Raw genomic sequence first — 10,210 nt, 5'->3', positions numbered from 1 at the left:
CTTCTCGCTCTTATTTCCGTATGTTAGCCACCATATTTGCTTAGCGCTTGCTGCAGGTCCACCTCATTACCTCATCCTATCCATAAGTTCAAATAGTCTTGATCTGGCGGGTGCGATATAGCTGAGTCCTCATGACTCACGGATACTTCCAAACAGTTGTAGGTGCCGATGATACCAGTGCAGGTGATGCTACCGAGCTCAAGTGGGAGCTCAATGAAGACCTTGATTGTTGTTTTGTGTCTTTTCCGGTTGGTCAATAGTGGTGCCCAGTTGAGACGATCGGGGATCTAGCATTTGGGGTTGTCTTCTTTTATTTTGGTTCTGTAGTCGGACCGTGATTGTAATCTGGATGATGTATGTTTAACTTGTTATTTGTGTGAAGTGGCAATTGTAAGCCAACTCTTTATCCCTTTCTTATTTAGTACATGGGATTGTGTGAATATTGCCCCTATTGCGACAAAACCACCATGCAATTATGCATCTAAGTCGTGCCTCGACATGTGGGAGATATAGCGTCATCGTGGGTGTTACAACCCGAGCGATTGCACTGCAGGCTATGCGTAACTGAACCCGAGCGATCTATCGATGGCTGTTAACTGAACTTGATTGAGCAATTTCTTTGCTATTGCTGCTAACTGAATCCAACCGATGCAGCCTCTGGATGAACAGTGAGCTTTGTTGGGGGGGTGGATGAACAGTTCCCGGTAGGGGGTTAGATGAACAGGACCCCGTGGTAGAAGTGGCCGTTGTCGCTGGATGAACAGGACCCCGGCTGAGCCGGTTGGGGGTGGATGAACAGGACCCCATGAAGGGCTGGTTAAATAGTAGCCGGTGGAGGGCTTGATGAACAGTAGCCCATGGAGGGGTGGTTGAACAGTAGCCGGTGGAGGAGAGGTGGAGGTTGGATGAACAGGAGCCCGTGGATGAACAGTCGCAGGTGGAGGCTGGAGGAGGTCAATGGTGGATGAACAGTAGCCCGTGGAGGCTGGAGGAGGTCAACGGTGGATATGAACAGTATCCCGTGGAGTCCCGTTTTGCGGTACGTCACACCCCTCCCGATGCATAGGACCCCCGTTTCGATCGTAGCGCTCCCACACAAGTCTGTTTCCTCTGTTTTGCGTTACGCCACACCCCTCCCGATCAACAGGACGCTGTTTCGATCGTAGGAGGTCCAAGAGAAGTCTGCTTCTTCCATTTTGCAGTACGCCAGACCCCTCTTGATGAACAAGATCCCGTTTCTACCATGGCCGGTCAAACACAATGTCGTTTCCTCCGTTCTACGGTATGCCATGCCTCATTTCGATCGGCTGTTCCGTCCAAGGCGGTTGGCTCCCGATGAACATGATGAATTCTGTTGCCTCCTGATGAACACGACGCATTTTGTTACCTCCCCATGAACACGACGACGACACAGTTTCTCCGTTCCGACCCAGCCAGTTGGCTTCGGATGAACAGGATTAGTCGATGTACGTGTTAGAGACCCCGCCCGTATGTACGTACATAGTTGTATTTACTATGTTGCAGCGTGGTCGTACGTACATGTACACGATATAGACGGGACTACGTGACATGCTACATTGGCGCCTCTACTTTAACATGTGCTGCTCCTTACTCGGCCACGATACGTCGATGGAGAGACACCATCGACCGCTATGTACGTACACGCTCGCGGCCGGATAGATAACGCTACCTTCGCTTCAACTTGGTGGGTCCTAGCTGTCAGGGGGTAAGAAGGTAGTTCATTCCATGCGAAGATATAGCTGATGGGTCCCAACTATCAGGGGAAACAATTTTTCGCGAAATACAGAGGCCCTTGCGGTAGGTCCGAGGTGTCACGTGGAGGAATCATTATTTTGCGCATAATAAGGAGGCACTTCCTTGCGTGCAACCATGGACCCAGCTATCAGCCTCTCCACTTACAATCCTCTTCTAATGGCTGTCATTCGTTGACCATGTTGACGACGCCGTACCGGCCGAGAGAACCAAGGTGTTGGACAACGTCACGACCTAGGAAGGGAACGACCCGGAGCCGGGGTATATGCAGTAGTGGATGCCCATGCGGAGGGGAGTACGAGGGTTGACTGCTTCGACTATGGTTTGAGGCTGCCATCTCCGGAGAATAACAGGGGGTGTGGGTGAGTAGAGGGAATCCCTGGCCATTAGTAGTATGGTCGTGCGGTGAGGTCTGCACGGCAGCACAGCCGGCCATGGGAGGCTGGAGCAGGCGGTACGACGGGCACAAGTTTGGGTGGCTGGAGCAACAAGACTAGAGGTTGACGACATGGCTTGGCCGTTGGATTAACAACGAATGGTTGGTGCATCTAGAATCGTTTATTGACTAAGTTGACAAGGCCCTGCGTACACGTTAACTTAGTAGGCCCACAAGACAGCCTACAAATCTGGTGGGTCCCAGCTAGCAGGGGGAATCAATTTTTTTTCTCGCGTGCGAAGATATTTTCTCGTTTTTTTATTTCTTCTTTTTTTGAGTTAGAATAAAAATAAAACAATTTAGCATCTTCAGTACAATCTATATTTTCATGAAATGGGTCATAATAAAGCTGGTGGGCCCCAGCTGTCACAGAGAGGAAACTATTAATTTCTGCATTATAAAGGAAGCAATTCCTTGCATGCGAAGATGTAGCTGGTGGGTCAAACCTGTCAGGGGTAGAAATTATTTGTTTTCGCATAATACGGGGGCACTTGCTGCGTGCGGCCATGTGCCATGTGTGTCCCTACTATTAGCCAATCCACGTACATGCCTCATCTGAGTCGCTCCCCTGATCCAAAGGCCGTCTAGTCGCCAGTTATGCCGTGCCTTGCTACGAACAAGGCACTGGATCTCTGTCCTGGACGGCGTTTGGGACTAGAGTGGGCTGGTGAAGCCTGCGCGGCAGCACAGCCGGCCATGGGAGGCGGTAGTAGGCGGTACCACCGACGGTGGTTTGGGCTGTTGAAGCAAGAATATCCGAGATTGAAGAAGCACTACAGCCATTGGATGGACATCCAACAGCCAATGCTGCTAGAAACAAGTCTTGACTATAAGTTTACAAAGCCTTCTGGACGCCTTAGTTGGCCCACAAGCCTTCCGTACGCGTCACTGACTATAATTCTCAAAAACATAGTAGGCCCACAAGTGAGCATCACATCTGTGGTAGAGAACATATAGCCTATTTGCGATTTGTAATAGTGTACAGCCCATTTTTGAATACTGATGGAAATTACTACAACCCATTTACAGTCTGTTAAAATTACAACCCATTTTGATTAATAATTTAAACCAACCTCTCAAAACAGAATTCAACCAAAAATCCCACATTTTGATGGGATCTGAAAAAAATTATCCCGAAGTTTCGAGTCAGATTAAATATAATTTCACAATGAATTTGTATTACGTAAAAATCTAAAAAAATACTGCGCGCATAATAAGTAATGAAATAAAAATTTCCAAATTCAAACAATAATATTTTTCAAACTAATTACCCGCTTGGTGCGTTTTTGTATATTTACAACCCAGTTTTTATAATTACATCCCATTTATTATTTCTTAAAGCCCATTTTCTTGTTAGGCCTAATAGGAAAGATTTACAGCCCAGCGGGGCGGAGAATAACAAATTGACCTGGGTTGGGTATTCCGCAAAAAAAAGTATAGCTGGGCTAGCCATTTTCACCTTGAAAAAATCATATCTGGGCTGGATATTTGTCGACATAAAATAATAGCCTGGGCTAGACAGGCCACAGCCCGCCCAATTGATACCTTGCTCCTCTGCACAACAACAAAAACATCGCTCAAGAAAAACTTCGCTTACACCTAAAAAACAAATACTGCTCGAGCTGCTGGGTCCCAGCAGCCGGCCGCTCCTTGTGCAATTCTCTTGTTTATTGACTATATAGGTTGACGATGGTGTGGGACCGTGATGTCTGGAAATCAGGAGGAATCAAAAAAAATTATAGTTTTATATAATAAGGAGGAACTTGCGTACGTGTGGCTATGGCCCTAGTGGGTCCCTACTGTCATCTAGTCAAAATAAAGTCATCTGATAAATCCTCATGTTCGTTGACCATGTTGACAATGCTCGGCACCGAGGCGAGTGCAACAACTTGAAAGACGATGGGGAGGGCCTCGCGGGCCCTACGGATGGTCTGATACAGTGCCCGCTACTCATGCAGGAAGCCAGGATCATCGGACACCTATAAGCACCTTCGAGAAACTGAGGCGTAATGAAATGGTAAGACTGTCCTTGGGAGATCTGGTTTATTTCACACCAGTATTACGATACAAGTGTAATTTACTCATCATCGAAAACAATGCATGAAATACAGGCGTAATGAAACCGAGGGCCCGAGGTCTGTAACAAAAACTGGCATGTTACGCATGTAATTTGAGAGACCAGTGTATATTTTACTAGTAGAAATAGACCAACCAAGCGCTTCGCCCGAGACCATCTGATTTTATTTGCAAGCGTCAGTTTTACAAGAGGTTTTGATTGGAAAACGACGATCCAATCACGGCCTAAGATGATGAGTTTGTCGGAAGATCATATGGTTTCACCTCTAACCTACCTGATTTGTCGTACAGGCTATGAATGAAACATAAGACAATGAACTTCTTAAGCACAGAAACAACAGAAGAGGATGAACTTCTTAACATGCAAATCACAGGCATTAGCTCAACATGCAAAACAATATGAAGCATTATTCATAGGAGGCACAGTGAACAGCTCGTGATGCCCTTTGCTAAAGCATTCCAAGCTCAACTTTGCATTCAAGCTCACAAGGTCTGGCATTACATAGACAACATTCAAAACAAACTCTTAAAATACCGTACATAAGTCAACATTCATGTGACTATGCATCTTAGCTGAGTAAATATTTACTTCTGAACTAAAGACAGGAATAGGAAAAAATGATCGACGTTGCTCACAGCAAAGGGCATCCCTGATAGTGTCCTGGACTAGGGGGTACTCACCATGTCATCTCCCGACCAGGTGGATCGGGCCAAGGACCCCCATGGCGGTTTAATCATGGGACACTTCGAGCAGCCCATGTCGCATTCAAGGAATATTCCACAAGACTTGATGATCAAGACAAGGACTCCTCTCCACCAACGTATTCGACTAGGACTCTTGTTATCCTAGGCCTTCGGTACATTATATAAGCCGAGGCCAGGCTAGTCGATAGATCATTACGACATTATTCATCATACCCTTAGGTTTAAACCACAACATATGATCTCGCGGTAGATCAACTCTGTACTTGATACTCCATCAATATAAAAAAGAACAGGACATAGGGTTTTACCTCCATCAAGAGGGCCCGAACCTGGGCAAAACATCGTACCATTTGTTCTTGTTACCATTGATCTGAGAATCCACAGCTCGGGACCCTCTACCCCGAGATCTACCGGTTTTGACACCGACAATGGTGCTTTCATTGAGATTTCCGCTGTGTGATCGGCAAAAGATTAATGGCTCGCCTGCAGATCAACTGCGACGTCGGCGTCTTCATCACCGGCTCGACTGATCACCTTGGCTTGACCAAGGACTGTGCCCTGGCTCCAATTGTCATGTTCGAACGATGGCCTTCATCAACATCAACTCCGATCTCTATCGTGATCATGGAGGAATCATCCATGGAGCTCGGGGGCTCAACGTCAACATTGCCCTCGGGCGACCATGCTGTTTTTCCGAACAGCGAACTTGTATCCGCTACCACCACCTCCTCGAGCATCGCTTTGACAATGCCTTCTGTGGAATTGTGCGGAATTGAGTCTACAACATCACTATAAAATTTCGTCGCGTTCCGATGGAGCCATCTCCACCGATCACCGATATATCTGAGCCCTGTCGAATCTAGACGAGAAACTGGATGAGTTTGCAGCATGGTGTCCAGCATGTAGCTCGGACGTTCTTTGGAAGATCCAATCGTTGATCGACTGCATAATTCGTATGTCTACCACCTCTTGAAATTTCAGCTCGATCGTACCATCCAAACTCCGGGAACCTTACGATTAGTGCATCACTTTTCAGATCTGTTTTCTGCATGAATACGAATCTGACCCGAGTTCATCTTTCTTCATGAACGGGATATTGGACTAACTTTTTGGAAGAATCTCTTTGTAGGGTATTGTGTTTTGTTTATGAACACATGCTCACAAATTTTTCTCCTTTTCGGAGGTAATCTTCACCGTCACGCTGGTGTCAAACCAGCCTTTACTCCATGTCTGCCGACCTGTGCTAAATAGATCATCGCTTCATTGAGCCGAGCCCAACCTTATCAAATCATCAGGTCAGCAAGCCAAACAAGAGTTCGGCATCACAAATACTAAATTATCAGCAACACCATCGCCCCATGGATTGCATGGGTCAGGCGCGCTGACATCGCCGCTCGGTCACTTCATCAATTTAGCTTTAACCGTGTCACAAGTTATGACCAGCGTCGGCAGGGCTGCACTGTTGCTTCTTCAAGCTGATGTCCATCACGCCGAACTACTTCAATACCTCAGCTAACATGGAAGCTGCAATGTATCCTTACTGACCTGCTCCGTTACCTCGGCCTAGACCGGGGGCTTCGCCATCTTTTCATGAGCCTACTCTGGAGACTTTGGCGTCACCAGCCGACCAGCTCCATCACATTAGCTGGACCGGGGCTTAGCCTCGGTGAGCCAACCTTTGCCAGCATTGCCATGCTGTTGCTTCATCGCCCATTAGGCAATGGGTGTGCGGATCTAGTCCCAATTTTGGAAGTAATCTTTCTTCATGTTGCTACAACAGATAAACCAGGTGCTATTAATCCTAGTAATTTTTCTTGCTTGGGTTTTCTTCTGAGGAATTATTACTCTGGTTGGTTCCATCATCTGTACAAAGGTCTGTAAAATTGTGGTCGCATTAACGACGGTGGTTCGGTCAGTTTCCGTATATAGTTTGGCGAATGTTGAATCCAGAACTCGGACTGGCCTGTGAATTCAGGCTTTGCCATGCCTACACCGTGTCACGCCGACGCCCTACATCAACATTGACTTCAGCGCCAGGCCACATCTCCTTAAATAAATTATTTTTGTGAAAGGCAATTATGCAAGGATTATATATATATATATATATATATATATATATATATATATTATTCTTTTTGGACCGCAATATTTTACTTGTGTAGGTGATTGACTTCGACTGCGTCACTCGGTCACTTCGGCAAGCCAACGTCATCGTCCCAATTGCCATAAACCGGCTTGATTGAATTGCCATACCGACATTCGGTTGCCTCGAGGACTTTGGCATCATCAAGAGGGTCCTACCTCATCGGGTGTTTGACGACGGGCCATGTTTCTTTTATTACTCACTTTGCATAAATTATTAATCATGCAACTTTTTTTATTATTAGTGTTATCTACGGCTTGCACTATCTTCTATGCATAGGTAAATGATCCAGATTGGGCAGCGCTGTCACCTTAGTGTATCGACATACCACGTCACCTCGGTTGGACCGAGCGCTTCGTCATCACTTCATTAACCCACGCCGGGTACTTCGGCGTCACACTGCCTGCTGCATCAGCCGTGCTATGTCGCCACTTCGGGGCGTCGAGCTCTTCGCTCTGCCACCTCAGGACCGGCTTGGGGGTTGGGACCTCGTCCCGCCGTAAGAGCAACTCTAGCAGACCACTCATCCCGCAACGACCCGTAAAATAACCGCCAAAATGCGGGTCGGGGCGGAAAAACCAGCCCGATCAGACCCCGCATCCCGCCCCGACCCGCAAAAATTTTTAGGGGACGCGGCCAAATCCCGAGCCCAACACGGGAAAAATGTTGGTGGGGGAACATTCAAGGACAACCAAGAGCCTAAGCTTGGGGATGCCCCGGATGGCATCCCCTCTTTTGTCTTCGTTCATCGGTAACTTTACTTGGAGCTATATTTTTATTCACCACATGATATGTGTTTTGTTTGGAGCGTCATTTTATTTTCTTTTGTTTTGCCTGCTGTTTGAATAAAATACCAAGAGCTGAAATTCTTAAATGTTAGAGAGTCTTCACATAGTTACATAATTATTTGACTACTGATTGATCTTCATTATATCTTTCGGAGTATTTTGTCATTTGCTCTAGTGCTTCACTTATATCCTTTTAGAGCACGGCGGTGGTTTTATTTTGAAGAAATAGATGAAATCTCATGCTTCACTTATATTATTTTGAGAGTCTTTTAGAACATCATGGTAATTTGCTTTGGTTATGAATTTAGTCCTAATATGATAGACATCCAAGAGGGATATAATAAAAACTTTCATATAAGTGCATTGAATATTATGAGAAGTTTGATACTTGATAATTGTTTTGAGATATGAAGATGGTAATATTAGAGTCATGCTAGTTGAGTAATTGTGAATTCCAGAAATACTTGTTTTGAGGTTTGCAAGTCCCGTAGCATGCACGAATGGTAATCGTTGTGTGACAAATTTGAAACATGAGGTGTTCTTTGATTGTCATCCTTATGAGTGACGGTCGGGGACGAGCGATGATCTTTTCCTACCAATCTATCCCCCTAGGAGCATGCGCGTAATGCTTGGTTTTTGATGACTTGTAGATTTTTGCAATAAGTATGTGAGTTCTTTATGACTAATGTTGAGTCCATGGATTATACGCACTCTCACCTTTCCATCATGGCTAGCCTCTTCGGTACCGTGCATTGCCCTTTCTCACCTTGAGAGTTGGTGCAAACTTCGCCGGTGCATCCAAACCCCGTGATATGATACACTCTATCACACACAAGCCTCCTTATATCTTCCTCCAAACAGCCACCATACCCACCTATTATGGCATTTCCATAGCCATTCTGAGATATATTGCCATGCAACTTTCCACCCTTTCATTTATTATGACACACTTCACCATTGTCATATTGCCTTGCATGATCATGTCGTTGACATCGTATTTGTGGCAAAGTCACCATGCATAATTATCATACATGTCACTCTTGATTCATTGCCTATCCTAGTATACCGCTGGAGGCATTCATATAAAGTCATATTTTGTTCTAGTATCGAGTTGTAATCATTGAGTTGTAAATAAATAGAAGTGTGATGATCATCATTAATGGAGCATTGTCCCAAATGAAAAAATAAAAGAGAAAAGAAGGGAGAAAGGCCAAATAAAAAAGGCCCAAAAAAGGTGAGAAAAGAAATAAAAAGGGACAATGCTACTATTCTTTTTCCACACTTGTGCTTCAAAGTAGCAGCATGATCTTTATGATAGAGAGTCTCTTGTTTTGTCACTTTCATATACTAGTGGGAATTTTTCATTATAGAACTTGGCTTGTATATTCCATCAATGGGATTCCTCAAATGCCGTAGGTCTTCGTGAGCAAGCAAGTTGGATGCACACCCACTTAGTTTCTTTTGTTGAGCTTCCATACATTTATAGCTCTAGTGAAGTCGTTGCATGGCAATCCCTACTCCTTGCATTGACATCAATTGATGGGCATCTCCATAGCCCGTTAAGTAGTTGCGTCAATGTGAGACTTTCTCCTTTTTTGTCTTCTCCACACAACCTCCATCATCATATTCTATTCCACCCATAGTGCTATGTCCATGGCTCATGCTGATGTACTGCGTGAAAGTTGAAAAAGTTTGAGATTACTAAAGAATGAAACAATTGCTTGGCTTGTCATCGGGGTTGTGCATGATGGGAGCATTTTTGTTTGACGAAGATGGAGCATTACCAAACTATATGATTTTGTAGGGATGATCTTTCTTTGGCTATGTTATTTTGATAAGACATAATTGCTTGGTTAGTGTTCTTGAAGTATTATTATTTTTATGTCAATATGAAACTTTTGTCTTGAATCTTTCAGATCTGAACATTCATGCTGCAATAAAGAAAATTACATTGATAAATATGTTAGGTAGCATTCCACATCAAAAATTCTGTTTTTATCATTTACCTACTCGCGGACGAGCAGGAACTTAGCTTGGGGATGCTAAATACGTCTCCAACGTATCTATAATTTTTGATTGTTCCATGCTATTATATTATCAACCTTGCATGTTTTCTATGCATTTATATGCTATTTTATATGACTTCTGGGACTAACCTAATAACCTAGAGCCCTGTGCCAGTGCCAGTTTCTGTTTTTTCCTTGTTTTGAGTGTCCCTGAAAAGGAAAACCAAACGGAGTCCAATTGACCTGAAATTTCATGGAGATCAATTTTTGACCAAAAGAAGCC

The sequence above is a fragment of the Triticum dicoccoides genome, chromosome 4A (genome assembly GCF_002162155.2).
Source record: "Triticum dicoccoides isolate Atlit2015 ecotype Zavitan chromosome 4A, WEW_v2.0, whole genome shotgun sequence".
Classification (NCBI taxonomy): domain Eukaryota; kingdom Viridiplantae; phylum Streptophyta; class Magnoliopsida; order Poales; family Poaceae; genus Triticum; species Triticum dicoccoides.
Note: the sequence above shows the minus strand (reverse complement) of the source record.